Source organism: Diabrotica virgifera, chromosome 9 (genome assembly GCF_917563875.1).
Source record: "Diabrotica virgifera virgifera chromosome 9, PGI_DIABVI_V3a".
Lineage (NCBI taxonomy): Eukaryota > Metazoa > Arthropoda > Insecta > Coleoptera > Chrysomelidae > Diabrotica > Diabrotica virgifera.
Genome location: NC_065451.1, coordinates 59,952,714 through 59,972,226, shown reverse-complemented (window position 1 = coordinate 59,972,226; position 19,513 = coordinate 59,952,714). Strand labels below are relative to the sequence as shown.

Genomic DNA, 19,513 nt, shown 5'->3' with positions numbered 1-19,513 from the left:
CTTTTCAAGCACAATAAAAGGTATTGGTAGCATTATACACCTAAAATCGACAATTTCTCTGTTATTTCAAGTTGAATACACTGATTTGAGCATTCACCAAAAAAACAAACTCTTTTTACCTACCATATCTCTTTTTGTGTTATAACTAGAAGATTGAAGAAGGAACAAATCTCTTTGATTTTCTATGAGCTACAAAAATGTTTTAAATAATTTTTTTAGTTAGATGCATTGTTTTTAAGGTATTCGCAAAAAACCGTTTGAAAAGGTGTTATGTTTCAATAAAAATGGCCAATTTTCAACCACGAATAACTCAAAAAGTATTGAGTTTTCGAAAAAAAATTATAGAACAGTTTTTGCTTAGAATTAGGTTCTCTAGCAACTTCCGTAGTTGTTTAACCAAAAAATTTTCCACCCCCGAGAAGGGATGGGAACCGCCCCCAAGACAGAAGCACACATTGGCATAGGGTAGACTTTGAATAAGGATAATTCTGCTCAGTACTCTCATCTCTGCCGTGTCTGTATTCTTTGTATTGTGGCTGTGTTGGGTCTTGTTTCTAAAACGTAGTATGTCATTATTATTATTGGTATATCGATCGATTTACATGTCGACCTACCATATCCCACACATTTTCGACTGGTTACAAATCAGCTGATCTTGATGGTCACTTTAAAGTCCCTATACCATATTCTTGTATGACCTCCATGGTTTCACGGGCAGTATGAGGTCTTGTTTTATCCTTTTAAAAGATCGAGTTTGGAATGGTTTGTAGATAGGGACGTAAAACCGGTTGCAGTTACTGCAACCAATACTTCACCAATAATATATTGTCAAGCTGTCGAGAGTGCCGTTAATAAGAACTAGAAGTGATCTGCTTCCCAAACATGTAGCATCCCATACCATGATGCTTCATTGTCTTCTCTCTCTGCAACATTCTAAGAGTCGAGCCTTATGCCGTGGTGTCGAAAGGTATCACCAAAGCGCGGTACCGTGGATAATCCTGGAATCTTTGATGAACTGTTCTTCTGGTACCGTGGTTAACCCTGTATATTTTTAAAGATTGAGCATATGGATGTTGACGGTAAGCTCTCAGTCCCATTCCAAGTGATCTTTGATGAACTGTTCTTCGGGTCTTCTTCTTCTTTAAGTGCCATCGTTCCGAAGGTTGGCTATACGTATTTTCGAAACTGCTGACCGAAACAATTCGTTGTTGCTACAGCTATTCCATTCCCGTAGATTCTTTAGCCAGGAGTTTCGTCTTCTTCCTATGGATCTTTTTCCTGCTATCTTCCCCTGCATAATTATTCGAAGCAGTTCATATCTTTCCCCTCTTGTAATGTGTCCCAAGTATCGCAGTTTTCGTTTTTTGATCGTAAATATGTTCGTTCTTCGGGTACCCCTGTTTAATACTTGAGTATATGGATGTTGACGGTAAGCTCCAAGTCCCATTCTAAGTAAGCTTTGATGAATTGTTCTTCTGGTACCGTGGGAACTGTGTATATTGTTTAAAGCTTGAGAATATGGATGTTGATGGTAAGCTCTCAGTCCCATTCCAAGTAATCTTTGATCAACTGTTCTTCGGGTACCGTAGGTAACCCTGTATATTGTTTAATGCTTGAGAATATGGATGTTGACGGTAAGCTCTAAGTTCCATTCTAAGTAAGCTTTGATGAATTGTTCTTCTGGTATCGTGGGAACTCTGTATATTGTTTAAAGAGCATATGGATGTTGATGGTAAGTTCTCAGTCCCATTCACTCAATAATCTTTGATGAACTGTTCTTAACATATAAGAAACCAACAAATCAGACAACGCTCAGTAGTTCAATACGTCAAAGAAAGAGCTGCGACGCTTAAGTGGAACTGGGCAGGGCACTTAGCTAGAACACAAGCTGGACGGTGGACAAGACGAATCATGCAGTGGAAGCCTAGAAACTATAACATAAGCCGAGAACGACCACCGACTAGATGGACCGACGATAAAAAAAGAGTATCTGGAAACTGGCTACAAGCGGCCCAGTGTAGAGAACACTGGAAAGACCTGTGGGAGGACTTTGTCCAGCAGTGGACGCGATTGGCTGATTGATGGTGATGACATGGAGGTGGACGATAAGCTCTCATTCCCATTCCAAGTAATCTTTGATGCACTGTTCTTCTGGTACCGTGGGTAACCCTGTATATTTTTTTAAAGCTTGAGCATATAGTGTAACTGTAAACGAGAAGTTAAGCACCTATATATGTGGAAAATACACAAGTTAAAAACAAACTATCACCGTGCATCTTGAGAATCTATTTGGCCATTTGTGTTAATTATCGAATACATTTACTAAATGTGAGTAGGAGTGAGAAAGTCAATGTTTGCCTTATTAGGAATTGTTAATGACTTGGTGCCATGGTTATTAAGTAACATACGTATATACAGGATGGTAATTAAACTCCTACAAAATTATTGGTTGGTAAAAAATTATTTAATTGCGTGTACAAGGTGATTTATTAAGTGCGAAGGTACGCGGTATGTAATTGGGTTCTTTTGCGTTCTTTGAAAGTTGATTTTTGCCATATTTAAATTATTTCTTTTTAATATACCGATGACCAATAAAAATGCAGCACCTAAAAGGACAAATATTTTTTTACATATTCATTTATGGAAATATACAATATTTATAACATTCTTATTATTTGATAACACTACAATCAAATTTGCAACATTTTCGTCAAAAATGAATACAGTGGAACCTCGATTATCCGTCAGGGCACCGGACCAAGGGTATGACGGATAATCGAAAAGATGGTTAACAGAACATTAAAGAAAATTAAAAATTCATAATACAGCTCTCTATTAGTATGTTTTGTTCGACAATATAAGAGAGATTTGTGTTCCTACAATCGAATCAATTTGGTTTAAAATATTCTGAGATCTTTGTTTGTTTGTATTGCTTAACATTTTGCAATGCCTGAATTTCTTAATCGGCGTAACGTCATGTTATCTACTTTATTGGCTTCTTCTTGTCAAGGATACAACTCGATGAATTGTTATATGTGCGATGCAGCTGCTCTAGGTTCTTTACGCAGATTTTTGTCAGTTGCAATAGTATCATCGACATCGCCACCATCAAATTTGAAGTCTGTGTCTGCTTCGGAATCTGGTTTTTCCCGCCTCTGTTGCCATTTCAACGATTTCATCATCTGTCAACAATGGTTAGCTGTTTGCGTCCTCACCACAAATTAACCATTTAATATGACATAACCAATATGTCATCTTTAGACCACGAAAACAAAACAGTTAATTCAGCCTTAAAAATATACTTACTTAGTTACTAGCCAACGCCCACCCTTGGCATGTTAGCCATTTGGCGGCGCGCTGACCAGTATAGACGAGCCGTTTCTCGTAGGCGATCTTCATCCTCCTCGGGTGGGTCTGTTATCAGGGCTGATTACAGGGTCTGTTATCAGGGCATCTGGGGCTGATTACATAGTGGACAGTTGTCATTTTCACGGACGCCGATGCGATGTAGATGGGAAGCCAGGTAGTCATGCCCCGTAGTTGTTCTGAACGCGGCTACACTGATGGGTCTCGGCAAGTTGTGAGGGATTGGTGACTCTATTAGGTGGGCCCAAGATTTTCCAGCACCGGCTTGTATTTGCTGGTCTTTTATCTTCGCTTTGATTCCTCTTTTAATGGTGGACATTGCTGATGTGTACGATTGGAAGCTAGGGGGCTGTGGAAGAGTAGTGCCTTCTTTTGCAAGTTCATCCGCCGCTTCATTCCCTTCAACACAGACATGACTAGGGATCCATTGTAAAGTAATCAGCCACCCTTTTTCCAGCAAGTTCGATAGTTGGACGCGGCAAGATATTGTTTGGGCACAGTCGGTATATCGATTTGTCGACAGGGCGAGGATTGCGGCTTGGCAGTCGATGAAGAAGGCAACTTTTTGGGGGTGTTGGAGATTCTCGAGACTTTTAGCGGCTTCGTGTATAGCAGCAATTTCGCCATCATAGTTGGTGAGAGGGGCACCCACAGCTATGGAGCCTTTGGAGAACGTTGAGACATATCCTGCTCCTGTTCTTCCCGAGTCCGACATCGAGGAGCCATCGCAGTAGATGTGGAGCCACTTATGCGCTGGGTAATTGGTGTGTATCGTCTCTAGGCGGCTTTCCTTAGGACAATGTCTGACGATAAGTGCTTCGGGTCGTTATGGTTTTCAAGACGCAATTCTGTGTTTGGTAGACAGCGGGCGAGTGTAGTTTGCGCTGGGAAGGGGGCGGATTTCGATAGGTCAATGTGGTATTTTTCCATGATTTGATTTGCTACTGTAAGCGGAGTGGTTTGTGTTTTAAGACGTGAGGCTGCTTGTCTATATTCGTCCCATTTTTGTGGAAGTATTCGTCTTTGCCTTTCCCAGAAGGTTAACGCGTGTTGCTCTCTGCGGCATTGTATTGGTTCAATACCGGTCTGGGCTTCCATTGATGTAATCGGTGTTGATTTTGGAGCACCGGTGATGACGCGAAGGGCAGTGTTCTGGGCGACTTCAAGCTTGGAGGTGGTGTTTGTACTCACAGTTATTGTAGCTTCACTCCCATATTCTAGTATCGGCCGCACATAGGTTTTGTATGTTGCTACCAAGACATCTTGCGTGGCGCCCCTTTTTGTTGCTGTGAGACGTTTGAGCAGTCGACATCTCTTTGTGGCTTTCTCTGCAATGTCGTCGATTTGAGGTTTCCACGTCATTTTCTTATCTATGTACACCCCCAGGTATTTTGTTACATCCTCTCTTTCCAGGTCGACTCCTTTGTATGTCAACTTGACAGCAGTCTGCTTTGTTGAAAGGGTAAGTACTTGATATACGGTTTTGGTTGTACTGACAGGCAGTTTTTATCCGCCCATTTTTCTAGATTTTTGAGAGCCTGGTTCATTACTCCCTCGAGCGCTTTCAGACTGCTACTTGATGCCCATATTAGGAGGTCATCGGCATACAGGAGGGCATCAACACCAGGTGTCTTTCTAATCATTGCGAGCACATCGTTTATCATTAGGTTGAACAATTGACAGCTGATGACAGCTCCTTGTGGCAGCCCTTGTCTTTGTAGTCTGAATTTGGAACAATGGTTGTGAAATTTGACTCTCTGATACCTTTCACCGAGAAAAGATTTTATCCAATTGAACAGTTTACCGTCAATTCCAGACTTCGCTATCTTGTGTAACAGCAAACCTCTCCATACTGTGTCGTATGCAGCTTTGAGGTCTACTAGCACTGCAACTGTTGACATCTTACGATGGAAAGCATCCTTGACTTTTTGAGCAAACTCGACTACATGGTCCATGGTGTTCCTGTGTTTCCTGAAGCCAGCTTGTGCGTCGTCAATCAGTTCAAGATGGGTTATGGCTCGGTTCAGTCTGTCCAGAACCATTTTTTCGGCTACTTTGCATAATGAGCTTGTGAGGAATATTGGCCGGTAGCTATCAGTCAGGCTCGGGTCTTTTTGTTTCTTTAGGGTGGGTATGACCTCGCTCTTCCTCCATTGACTTGGGACTCTTGAATTCCATGTTAGGTTAATCAAGCTCAGAATGGTGTTTTTGGCTGCGGCTCCCAGATATTTAAGCATTTCCGGGTACAACTCGTCAATCCCTGCTGCTCCCTTTTTCGTTTTTGTGTCAGAGAGAGCCGCTTCCAGCTCCGATATCGAGAAATCTTTTGTACAGATGTCCTTTATACTTTTGCTCATCCGCCGGGGAGGGGGATAGCGCAACAGTCTTGCTCTCTCCCTCTTATTTATCTTAATATTACTCACTTTTGTGTAGTGTTTACAGAGTTCGTTTGCTATATCGGCATGTGTGGTGAGTTCTCTAGCCATGCCTCTCATTGGCATTTGCTGTTGCTTGTTTCCATCATTGTTTAGCGTAGTAACGAACCTGTGCGCTTTGACGCCGTCTTTTCGGAAGTCGAGCTTAGCAAGGAAGGATTTGAAAGCTTCTCTTTTCCCTGACTTAATGGCTTGAGTTAGGATCGCTTGTCTCTTTCGAAGCTCTACACAATCGTTCATTTGCCTGGATTTTTCAGCTTTGCCCCTGGCTTTATTTCTGGCAGCTTTCAATTTGGATAGCGTTGGGGACCAGAAAGTCTTATATCCCTTAATTTGACCTCGCGGTATGCACTCTTTTGCACATCTAAGTATGGCCTCGGTTACTTTCTTTGCTGCTTCTTCTGGTTCTTGTAGTGTTAGTTGAGTAAGGACTTCATCTGTGCATTCCCTGCACTTTTTCCAATTCGCCTTTTTAAAATTCCAGCGCGGGGCGCGATTTTGGGCTTTTTTGTCCTTTGCCAGTTTGCATGTCACTAGCAGAGCGCGGTGACCACAGCCTGCTGCGTCGTCCAGGAGGGTTACACTGGTCTTCCCTGTAATGTGTGGGTGTGTTACGACAAGATCGGGCCTTGATTGACTTCCTCTAAACGATAAGAACGTAGGTGGGGTGTTCACAACATCAAGATAGTTGTTATCCAAAAAGTCCTCGAGGTGTTTCCCAACGTTGGTGGTTCTAGAGTAGCCCCATCTCGTGGATGGACTATTGAAATCCCCAACTATGATGGTACTTGGCTGGATTTGTTGCTCTACCAATTCCATTGCAGGTATATTATCTGGCGGATTGTATAGTAAGAAAAGGGTGACATGTTTCGAGTTTTTCCAGACTTCGACCTGGAACATTTCCAGTTTATCTCTATCCTGCATTTCGTGAATTATGTTAGTCTTGCATACTAGAGGGGTTTTGATTCCGATGATAATTCCTGACGCTACTTGTCGACTCCTCTTCAGCACATGGGTTGAATAGCCAACTGTAGGGTAGAGGTGAGGTGTGTCTGTAGCGGCTTCTGCCTCTACAATGACATATATATCAACGTTCTTTTCGAGAACGCTTCGTTTGAGTTCTAAAAACTTGCTATTGCTTAGACCTCCAGCGTTCCAGAAGATGACTTTGAGGTCTGCGTCGCTGCCCTGAGAAGGGCCGTTTCGAGTAGGGATTCGTACACTCATGGTGATAGCATAACTTAAAAATATGGTGATAGCATAACTGTACATTTCGTTTGGCTTATCGGCTCAAACAAAGCAATGCTCAAACAAAGTGAATTTATGACATATTTTTTACTTATGTAGTCAATGGAACTTATTTACGGACCCTGACGGTTAACAGATGTGACGGTTAATGGAGAGACGGATAGTCGAGGTCACACTGTAATGAGTCTCTGCTTCTTGATTTTCTTTACACTCAGTTACTCTTTGGGACATTGATCAAATTATGTGGTGCATATTATTAGTGATGTTGATTATAGTTACTTTCGGGTATTCGTTACAAATCGTTACTTTTGTATAAAGTAATCATTTACAGTATTCGTTACTTTGATTACTATGATTACTTTTGTTACTTTTGTATTTGAGTACCGGTAATCATATCGAGAATCGTATTTCTCAGTAGGTAGGTATTTTGTATAGGTATTCCGATATAACAACGACCTCACCGATCTGTTTAAGGGATAAAAATGATTTGATTACTATGATTACTTTTGTTACTTTTGTATTTGAGTACCGATAATCACATCGAGAATCGTATTTCTCAGTAGGTAGGTATTTTGTATAGGTATAGATATAGATCTAGATAAAAATATAGGGTTCTCGCATTCGATCTGTGTTAATGACATACATTATATATTTTACTTCCATTATACCTCCCTCTGTTTCATCTTCTATCTTCTCCTCACCCTCACAGTGTGAGGATCTGAGGCTCACACCCTTAAAACGCTTCATACCGATAACGATATTCCATAATACTCTTAAAATACCGGTCCCGTCCGTTACTCGCTCTGATACGATTGGTACGAGGTAATCAAAGTAGATACAATAGTCGTTACTCGCTCTGATACGATTGGTACGAAGTTATCAGAGTAATCAAATCATCATCATTCTCTTTGCCTTATCCCTATGCTGGGTCGGCTTCCCTAATTGCATTTCTCCACACAATTCTATCTTGGGTCATATCAATGTTAATCCCCCTTACCAACATGTCCTGCCTTATCGTCTCCCCCCAGGTCTTCTTTGGTCTTCCTTTTCTACTCCTTCCAGGAATCTGCACTTCAGGTATTCTTCGGATTGGGTGATTAACGTCTCGACGTTGAACATGACCAAACCATATTAACCTATGCTGTCTCATTTTGGCATCAATTGGTGCCACACCTAGACTTCCCCTAATATACTCATTTCTAATTTTATCCTTCTTTGTCACTCCACTCATCCATATAAGCATTCTCATTTCCGCCACATGCATTCGTTGTTCCTCTTTCTTTTTCACTGTCCAACATTCAGTTCCGTGCATCATAGCCGGTCTTATGGCTGTTTTATAGAATTTTCCCTTCAGTTTCATTGGAATTTTTCTGTCACACAACACACCACTCGCTTCTTTCCACTTCATCCATCCAGCCCTAATTCTACTGCATGCATTTCCATTTATTTCTCCATTACTCTGTAATACCGATCCTAGGTACTTAAAACTATTGCTTTTCACAATAATTTCACCATCCAAAGATACCATTTTATTTGTAGTAACTCCATCTTTAAATGAACATTCCAAATACTCTGTTTTTGTCCTACTAAATTTTAAACCTTTTTCCTCCAGAGCTTGTCTCCACTGTTCCAGTGTTTGTTCTGTCTCTTTCACTATTTCCTATTAACACTACATCATCTGCATACATTAGGCACCATGAAATACTACCCTGTAGTTTCGCTGTTATCTGGTCCAAAACTAATGAGAATAAATAAGGACTAAGCACCGAGTCTTGGTGCAATCCTACTTTCACCTGAAATTTATCAGTCTCTCCCACACCTGTTCTAACACTAGTCGTTACTCCCTCATACATATCTCTCACAATCTTTACATATTCGCCAGGGACTCCTTTCTTATTGAGTGCCCACCACAGAATCTCTCGAGGAACTCTATCATACGCTTTCTCAAGATCAATGAATACCATATGAGTGTTGGTCTCTTTATTCCTGTATTTTTCCATCAGTTGCCTTACAATGAAAATTGCATCTGTTGTTGATCTGCCCTGCATAAAGCCAAAGTGATTATCGGATATTTCGGTTTCTTCACGTATCCGCCTATCAATTACTCTCTCCCATATTTTCATGGTGTGGCTAATGCTAAATAGTTTTATAGCCCTGTAGTTTGTGCATTGTTGTATGTCTCCCTTGTTTTTGTAGACAGGTACTAATATACTGCTTCTCCATTCGTCTGGCATTTGTCCAACTTCCATAATTCTATTAAATAGACCTGCTAGCCAACTTATTCCTGTCTCTCCCAATGTTCTCCATACTTCCCCAGGAATATTATCTGGTCCTACTGCTTTTCCTTTCTTTATTTTTTAAAGCGCTTGAGCCACTTCCTCGTTTGTTATTCTGGTAACCATTGCTGTTACTGTCTCCGTTAACTCCACATGCTGTCTGTCAAATTCTTTATTTAATAAACTGTCAAAATACTTTCTCCATCTCTTTTTGACATCCTTTTCGTGAATTAGTATTTTATTATTTTCATCTCGGATACATCTAATTTGATTAAAATCTCTTGCTTTCTTTGCTCTCTGTTTGGCTATTTTATATATCTTTGCTTCGCCTTCCCTGGTATCAAGTTGATCGTATAGGTTTGAGTACGCTTCTGCTTTAGCTTTTGCTACTACTACTTTCGCTTCCTTTTTGGCGACCATATAGTTTTGAAGATCTATGTCTGATCTGGCTTCTTGCCATTTTTTATATAATTTTCCCTTCTCTTTTATTTTTCCTTGTACTTCATTTGACCACCACCAAGTCTCTTTATCCTCAAACTTCTTTCCTGACGTTTTCCCAAGTATTTCAATAGCCGTCTCTCTAATAATATTGGCCATTTTTCTCCAAATTGTGTTAGTGCTTCCTTTCATATTCCAACATATTTTTTCTACTATTCTTTCCCTGAATAGACCTTCATTCTCATCTTTTAGCATCCACCACTTGATTTTTTGTGGTCCTCTCCGATATTTTTGTTTAGTTTCGCTTTTTACTTCGATGTACAGAACAAGCAGCTTATGTTGTTGGCTTACTGTCTCACTAACTGTTACCTTGCAGTCCTTGCATTCACGTATGTCTTCTTTCCTTATCATGAAGTAGTCTATTTGGGATTGATGTTGTCCACTTTTGTAGGTAATAAGTTGAGTTTCTCTCTTTTTAAAGAATGTGTTAACAATCGCCATATCCAATGCTGTTGCTAATTCTAGCATGTCATCTCCAGCTTCATTTCTAGTTCCAAAGCCTAATCCTCCATGTATTGTTTCATATCCTGTCTTGGCTTGGCCCACATGTGCATCCCACATGTTGTGGTGTGTCCCACATCCCACGGCTCGGCCCACATGTACACAGTAATCAAAGTAGATACAATAGTCGTTACTCGCTCTGATACGATTGATACGAAGTAACGAAGTATTCAAAGTAATCAAAGTAACGATTTGCCTCTCTGTATAGTAATCGTTACTTTCGGTATACGTAAGTAAGGAGCACTTTGTAACGAATAGATACTTTTTCAACCTCTCTACATATATTGCGGAATATTCATCCAGATTATTGTTATGGCATGCCACAGCTCTTCTAAGTTTGTTGGATGACATGGGAATCAATATAGGTTTCGTCCTACAATATCCCACACCAGGCGCGGATCCAAGGGGGGTCAATGGGGTCAATTGCCCCCTCCTTGAGACTTCGCCTGGTGTCGCCTTTTTTTAAGAAAGAGATAATTACGATTGAAAATAAATAGTGAGTTTTGTGTCCTGTTGACAACTGAATAACGGAATGAAACATAAAACAGAATTCCTTCTCCAAAGTACGTGTTCTCGGTCTTACTGTATGATGTCGAGTCTTGGACTGTGAATAAAATCGATTTACTTATCTAAATCTCCTTGAGGCTTTCGAAATGTGGTTCTATAGAAGAATTTTAAAAGTTTCCTGGGTGGAGAAGATTCGAAACTCCACAATACTAGAACGTCTCAGCAAGACTACTGAGATTATAGAAGGCATCAAGCAGAGAAGAGTGGAGTGTTTGGACATGTAACGAGAAGTTTCAAATATAGGTTGCTACAAAATATTATGCAAGCAGAGCCTATTTTACTTCAAATCAGGCCCGAGGCACTACACAATTTTCGGGCCCGTTAATTTAATAATATTAATAACTTTTTTAAATGTATTAATTATCTAATGGAAATATAGTTGCACATAGTACAGTTGTTTATGAATATAACTCTTATTATAATTTATCATTTTTTGCTGTTCGTAAAATGAAATAATTTTGAAAATTTATTTTGTTATTGCAATGAGACTTTTTTTGTGATCTTTACGGGCCCCATTAAAATGCGGGCCGGAGGCAGGTGCCTCACGGGCCTAGTGGTAAAATAGGCCCTGTATGCAAGTGAAAATAGACGGCAAACGCAGTCCAGGACGAAAAAGCACTTCGTGGTTGATTTAGGGTGGCAGTGAATAATATTAAGATAGCTATGATAGTAACCAACGTTCTGAAAGGACATGGTACATGAAGGAAAATAAAGTAACAGCCCATAGCGAAAAAGCATCCTGCGTACGCGAGTGACGAGAAAATTTTTATTTCATTGCCCCCTCCTTGCAAGGTTGCTGGATCCGCCGTTGTCCCACACATGTTCAATGGGTGACAAATCAGCCAAAATCCTTTTAGGTTATCTCTATTAAGTAAATCTTCAAGAATTTTTCTTGTAGCCTTGGTTATATTATTCGTAGATTCCACACTTCTGAGCTCTTGATTTGTGTTCATATTTGTTCTATTATCTTTTGTATGTGTCTATGTAATTCTGCTCTAAAGTAATAAAGGGCATGTCACATTTGATGCGCAACATTACTGTGAAAGTTTCTCCTAGTCTCTATTAAAATATTGTTTGCAAAAGCTGAATCTAGATTTCTTCGGAATGAATCCGGTCACTAACGACAACTATATTCCATAATGGTGGTGACAATATGTATGTTACCGGCCAAACTCGATTTCAGGACAAACTAGTTTGGCCTAGGCGCGTTAGGATAAACTAGTATGGCCTAGGCCAAACGAGTTTGTCCTGAAATCGGGTTTGGCCGGTAACATGTACATTCCCATGAGGACACCCCCTTAATTGCCCTCAGGTTGATACCTTCAGGCATCTTCATACTTATCTGTTCTTATTATTCTGCTCTTAATCATCTGAATGATCCACTGGCATGTTGTGGCATTGATTTTTTGTTTTGTTTTCTTGCTGCAGGGCTGTTCCACATGATTTCCTCGCTTTATACGTAGATAGCCGCTAGCGCAGATTATAGAGGTGCGTTATGGAGCCACTTTCTTGGAAGATAGTTGAGGAATGAAGTAAAAACTAGGAACCACGTTATGTATGTATGTGACTTTAAACATGCTGTATGCATCATAGTTATGGTATTGACTCACTTCTTCTTCAATTGCCATCTCCGCCACGGAGGTCGACAATCATCATAGCTATTAAAAAGTCGGACTTTAGAGACGGCTTCTCTGGAAAGTTCATTTGATGTATGTACACCCGTGCCATTCGCTCAAGTTGCGCAGCCACGATATTCTGCATCTCCCTATGGTTCTTTTTATTTAAATATTTCCCTGCATAATCAATTGGAGAGGTACCTCTAGGAATAATTAAAACGATCGAAAACATCTACCAGAACAACACAATAAAAGTAAAAGTGGACGATGAATTAACTGACCCAATTGAAGCCGGCAATGGGATAAGACAGGGGGAGTCCTTGAGTCCTTTATTGTTCAACCTGATCATGGACGAAATAATAAAAAAGTAAGAACTAAAAACGGATACCAAATGGGAGAAAAACAACTTAAAGTAATCTGCTATGCGGACGATGCAATACTAATCTCTCAAAGTGAAGATGATTTACAACGTATGCTGCACCAATTCAACATAATCGCCAGAAAATTTAACATCTTAATTTCCTCACAAAAGACAAAATGCATGGTTATAACAGCAGATCCAATAAGATGTAAATTGGAGTTGTAAGGTCAGATAATAGAACAAGTGATGGAGTTTAAATACCTAGGCATCACACTATCTAGCTACGGAAGGCTCGAAACAGAAGTGGAAGATCAAGTGAATAGAGCAAACAGAGCCGCATGTTGCCTGAATGACACAATATGGAGAAATAAAAATATCGGAAAAGAAATGAAGGGCAGAATTTACAAAACAGTCATCAGACCAATAATGACATACGCGGCAGAAACACGACCCGACACAGAGAGGATAAAAAGATTGCTCGAAACAGCGGAGATGAAAACCCTTCGAAAAATCGATGGTAAGACTCTATGGGACAGAGCTAGAAGTACAGATATACAGAGCCGGATTTAAGGCAGTGGGGGCCCCTGGGCAGAATTGGTGTGGGGGCCCTACCTCCTACCATTAAAAAAATGTGGATCTACTTTTATAAATATAATTTTAAATAATAAAAAGTACAAGAGCTGTAACTTGTTACAGTAAAATATTAAAAATAATAGTAAGATGTATGGTTAAAGTCCGGGAACTTTTCCAGATATTTTAATTGAAAATTTCTTGATTATGTGGGACATATCTAGTTGCATTAAGACATCGTGACCAATGCTCATTGTAGAGAGATGATTCTAACACTCTTGGCCCATCATAGACCGAAGTCGATTTTTAATTAACTTAAATTTTGAGGATGATCTCTAACCATTGCAGTTAGTTCGCATCAGAACTAAATATAAACAAAGTGTCACCTCAACATTTGGAAAAGCATCATTAATATTCTTTTCTTTTAGCAATTGGTACTTTTGAAGTTCTTGGCTTATATTTAATGAGCCGATTTCCTCTTTAAATGAATTGAAGAATCTTACAAACTGTACCAGATGGACACATAAGTTTTCATCTAAATCATTGCTATAAGTGTTGTGCTTTAGTGAGTGAGCTTCATTTTCATTGAGAGTTAAATTTTCCAATTTTCCAAAATGCTGTAAAGTCCCAAAATTGGAATGAATGGATTCATATGCAGGAAGCCTCTGACTTATAGAGGTAATGAAGTGATCTATAATAGCGATAAAATTTTGAGTTCTAAACTTCTCTCATATTCGCATATCTTTCGAAATTGTCACGTATTGATATTGACTGTATAATTTATTTAAGTGGTCTAAGTGCTGCCACTCCTGAATTAAGGTCAATATTTGGATCTTGAAAAAATACAACTTGTGCTGTTTGTCCTCCCTAATATCCTCTCTGTTTCCAGTAAACATATTTTATTATAGGTACGAACCATTTCCAATGCTACGAGTTTTAAATTGTTGCTCATAGTCTTATGAAATTTTAGATAATGCTCCTTTAATCTGATTATGACCTTTAACTAGTTCTTTTGCGGCATTACCTCCATGACCATCTAGTAGTATTTGCTCTTTTAGGAACAATAATATTTTTGCCACGGTCTGCGTTGCTGTCGCTTAAAGACGCAGCTTTTAAACATTCTGTTAAGTTGTATCTATATGTAGAGGAACTGAAAAATACATATATGTAGCTAAGAAATTAAAGAATGCTCTGCTATGATATTGCATGATAACACTCATTTTCAGCTTTTGAAACTAAATTTAGAGAGTTGGCGACACGGGGAATCCTCTACTCGTCCATAATACACGTGTAGCAGCTCCACATAGTGGATACGTTGGTGCTCGCTACACGGCGCTCACCCTCTTTGATTAAACCGGTTTGAGGTTTATAAGTAGGGGAGCGCATGCCGTATCCATTTGAGCAGCTACACCGAGCACGTAGCACCCATGTATGGATATGTACCTTTTTGTTCTATAATTTCAGCCTGAACACCATTGTACACAGTTTTTCAAATCGATATCATGTTCTTGCAAAAATGTTATTAGAAAATTAAATATATCTTCTGCTTTATGACCACGATTTGGCAAAAATGTGGTAAACCTTTCTACAGGAGTGAAACCTTCTATGTAACGAAATATCACAGTTAATTGATTGGTATGAACTGAATAATATTTTGACTTCTTAATCGTTGAAACTATTTCATTTAATACGTTTTGACCCATCGGATGTACAATTTCCTCACATATGGTTGATGAAGGATAGTTGTTCCTCACATATTCAGCTAATAACTGGAGTATTCCCAATTAATTTTAATTTTGTGATGAACTCGATAACTCATTTTCGTTGCGAAATGCTAAATCTCGTTCACAAATAAACTTTATAACACTAAAATTAGTCTTTGAGTTACCATTTTCCAATATTTCTTTATTTCTTCGGCCTGTTTTGCTATTTCAGTATCAATACGCCCAATTCTTTCGTGTGCTTTAGACATTTCTTGATCCATAAGCCTACTATCTGCAAGTTTTCAATCACAAAATCCTCTGTGACTAAAAAGGTGTACGAACACTAGATAAGAATTTACAAACGAAGCAATACACTCACCCGGTGGAAGGTGAAAAACATAACGATGAACAATTATATTATCACTCCTACGCTCCTTCATTTTATACTTGTCATACATTGTCGAGTTCCTGTATCTCCTGCCAATATCTATTTAAATAAACCTCTATGTTTGGGGCTTTGTGGGGGCCCCCGAAATGTGGGGGCCCCGGCAGCTGCCCAGCCTGCCCCCCTTAAATCCGGCCCTGCAGATATACGAGGTAGATGCAAGGAGTATAACATTAATAACTGGGTAAGAAACAGAAGAATAGAATGGAATGACCACATAAGCCGAATGACAACAAATAGAGTAGTCAGGACAGCGACAGACGGTTCCCCAATAGGAAGACAATCAGTGGGAAGACCACGAAAACGATGGAACGACAACTTACTAGAGGCACATTGAAAAAACAGACAGAGTCATGTCTATACAAAAAGAAGAAGAAGAAGATAATCAATTGGAGCAAGTTGTATCTCTCTCCACGTGTAATATGTCCGAGATATTCTTATTTTCTTGTTTTGATGGTATGTATGTTACAGTTCAAGTTGATTCTCAGTTAGAGTTGACTCCAACTAGTTGGAGTCGACTCCAACTGAAACGAGCAGTAAAAGTTGATTTTAAAAATTTAAATCAACTTTTACTAGTTGGAGTTGACTCTTCCTGGATCGATTCAGTAAATGTTGATTATACGAGAATCTCAAGTGCATTTTTGATGAGTGTGCGTTTCTTTGTTTTGACCGTTTCATCTACTTGTTAGTATAGCCTGTAACGTCGCCCCCGTTAGGTAAATTATTCTGATTCGATATTTTGCACAAACTTACTCAAAGAAATACATCCGTATAACAATCCTTATAACAAATACACAGGGTGTCACGCGGTACCGCGGTCGAAAAATTGTTTAACCAATTTTTGTTAACCAAATTCACAAAAATAATTCTTATCTACTCTATTTCATATTATGTAAAGCAGCGGTTCTCAATCTGTGGTACATGTACCACTGGTGATACATATCATTATTTGCGGTCCTGCCAAAGACAAACCATTTTCATTTTATATAATGGCACGAGCCGTCTCACCGTGCCTCAGAGAGCACGTTAAGCCGTCGGTCCCCCTGGGCTAGTGTACATCGACACTAGTTACTTGAAACAGGGTTAAAGATGTAATTGTCGCCGGAACTGCCCGAAAGGCAAAAATGCCATACGATATTATATATTATGAAAGTCAGAAACTAAAAAAATCAAAAATTAAAGCTACCTCTATAAGATCCTGAAAAAATTTTTGTCATTATTTCATTAATAAGATATTATTTTTAATTATCAACAATGAGCGCTAAGCGTGTATTGAGGCGGCCGTCAATGTGAGTGCGAGTGAGATTCACCATTGGACGGCCGGAATGGTGCATCTCTTTAGCACTCACCATTGACGGCCGCCTAATACGCACTTAGCGCTCATTGTTAATAATCAAAGATAAAACTTAGTAATAAAATACAGTCCTCTCTCTCTATAACGATATGCAAGGGACCGAGAATTTTCATCGTTATAAGGAGATCGTTATACAGAGAGAGAGAGAAAAAAATCGTTATTGTAATAGTAATCATACTGTACTAAATAACTTGTGTTAATTTTCTCTATTGCCCGAGTTATCGATAACTTTTCTTTAACCGAGCTTTTTCTACGCTTTTTCGAAAACATCTTGACTGTTCACAGACCGAGATACAACCGAAATTAAACTTAGAAGTTGTCAATAGTCAATAGAGGACAACATCTGTGTGAAAACAGTTAAGGCACACCGCCCGAACGATAAAAGCGTGTAATACTCAACTTTCTGCATATCGGATTGAAATTTGAACCACCAAATTTTTGCTAAATTAGAGCCACAAAATGAATCACTCACTAATCACTTTGTATCAAGTTACACCTACGCAAGAGCTTTTTCAGTTATTCCCTGTGTTTCAATTAAGTGTTATCTTTAATTGGTAAAATTCTCACGGTTTAGTTATCTTAGTTATTGCCAAACGCAAATGGTTATCAGTTGTTTCTTGAAAAGTGATGTCATCGAATATTGAAAAGTTATCGTTATAAAGAGAGAACGATATCGGTATAGAGAAAGAATTAATACATTGTCCTTATGACGAACCAAACAATGTTTAGTATTTTGATCGTTATAGAGGAATTATCGTTATATAGGTCACTCTCTGACTTTCATAATAAAATAATGGATTTTAACCGAGTTATTAAACCTTGAAAATGGCTATTTTCGCATTTTTCAAATTTTAAATCGCGTATAACTCGACAACAATCAATATTAGAGAAAAATCACAAAATACCTTTTTTTGCTCAGACTAACCCAAATGATCTAAAAAAAAAATTGTTCGAAGTGAAAAAATTATTTTTGTGAATTTGTCTAAAAAAATTGTTTAAACAATTTATCGATCAATGTACTGCCTGGCACCCAGTAGATTTGTTATAAGGACCTCTTTTTGAGTAAGTTTGTGCAAAAAATTCGAATCGAAGTAATTTACCTAACGGGGGCGACGATACAGCCTAGACTAATTTGAACATATTCAGTAACATTTAATTTCTAGAATCGGCTGTTGTGTGAATCAGAATCAACTTTTACTAAATGGCATTGGGAAGAGTATACTTTTCCTAGTTGGAGTCTACTTTTACTAGTAAATGTTGAATATAAATCTTCATTTTATATTTATAATCAACTTTTACTGAAACCAGCCGTTAGAGTCGACTCCAACTAGTTGGAGTCAACTCCAACTGGATAATCAACTTGAACTGTAACATGTATATTAAATTCCCATTTCTTTATTCATCGTTCTCAGAATCTCTTTGTTTGTGACGAGTTCTGTCCACGATATTTTTAGAATTCCTCTGTACACCAACAGCTTGAATGATTCTAGTTTTGTCATTGATGCTGCATTCAAGGTTCAAGCTTCCATTCCATTGACTCACTATTATAGATAAATAAATAGAGGTATTTTCATTTTATCAATTTCTTTTATTGGTAATCAGACCTACTACATTCTGTCGAGGAATTTGCGACGCAGTTGGTTTCATTTCATTCAACATATTAAGAGCAACTTCTTTGATTTTTGAAAAAATATTATGTGCTTATAAAATACCGTGTGAACGCCAAAAATTTCAATCGTGTGAAAGCACCAGGCCACTAAACGATACATGGATGTTAATTAAGTTAAAATGGATTCATTACCATCAGGTTTGTTCATTAACAACTGATAACTGGTTAGATATGAAAAATATGCAAATACTGTGGAACAATAAAGAGTTTATTCATAAATAGTTTTCATATTATGTGAACTAAATAAAAGCTCTGTAATTATTTTTGAAAACCGAATATAAAAAATAAATTGAATATATTTGAAAAACATATAGAATAAATTTATTTGGAAATATTTAATGAAGTGGAAAGAAGCGTGTTGTGTGACAGAAAAATCCCAATGAAGCTGAAGGGAAAATTCTATAAACAGCCATAAGACCGGCTATGATGTACGGAACTGAATGTTGGGCAGTGAAAAAGAAAGAGGAACAGCGAATGCATGTGGCGGAAATGAGAATGCTTAGATGGATGAGTGGAGTGACAAAGAAGGATAAAATTAGAAATGAGTATATTAGGGGAAGTCTAGGTGTGGCACCAATTGATGCCAAAATGAGAGAGCATAGGTTAATATGGTTTGGTCATGTTCAACGTCGAGACGTTAACCACCCAATACGAAGAATAGCTGAAGTGCAGATTCCTGGAAGGAGTAGGAGAGGAAGACCAAAGAAGACCTGGGGGGAGACGATAAGGCAGGACATGTTGGTAAAGGGGATTAACAGTGATATGGCCCAAGATAGAATTGTATGGAGAAATGCAATTAGGGAAGCCGACCCCGCATAGGAATAAGGCAAAGAGAATGATGATGATATAGAATAAATTTAAAAAAAGTGTACAGTTGGCGGTACTGTAGACTAGAGCCAAGCTA

General features: G+C 38.7%; 1 protein-coding gene across 4 annotated transcripts in view; it reads left to right on the top strand.

Annotated features, from left to right (window-relative positions):
• Nucleotides 1-19,513, top strand: part of LOC114331514 (uncharacterized) — a 741,127-nt gene that overhangs the window by 68,402 nt on the left and 653,212 nt on the right. The window lies entirely within an intron of this gene.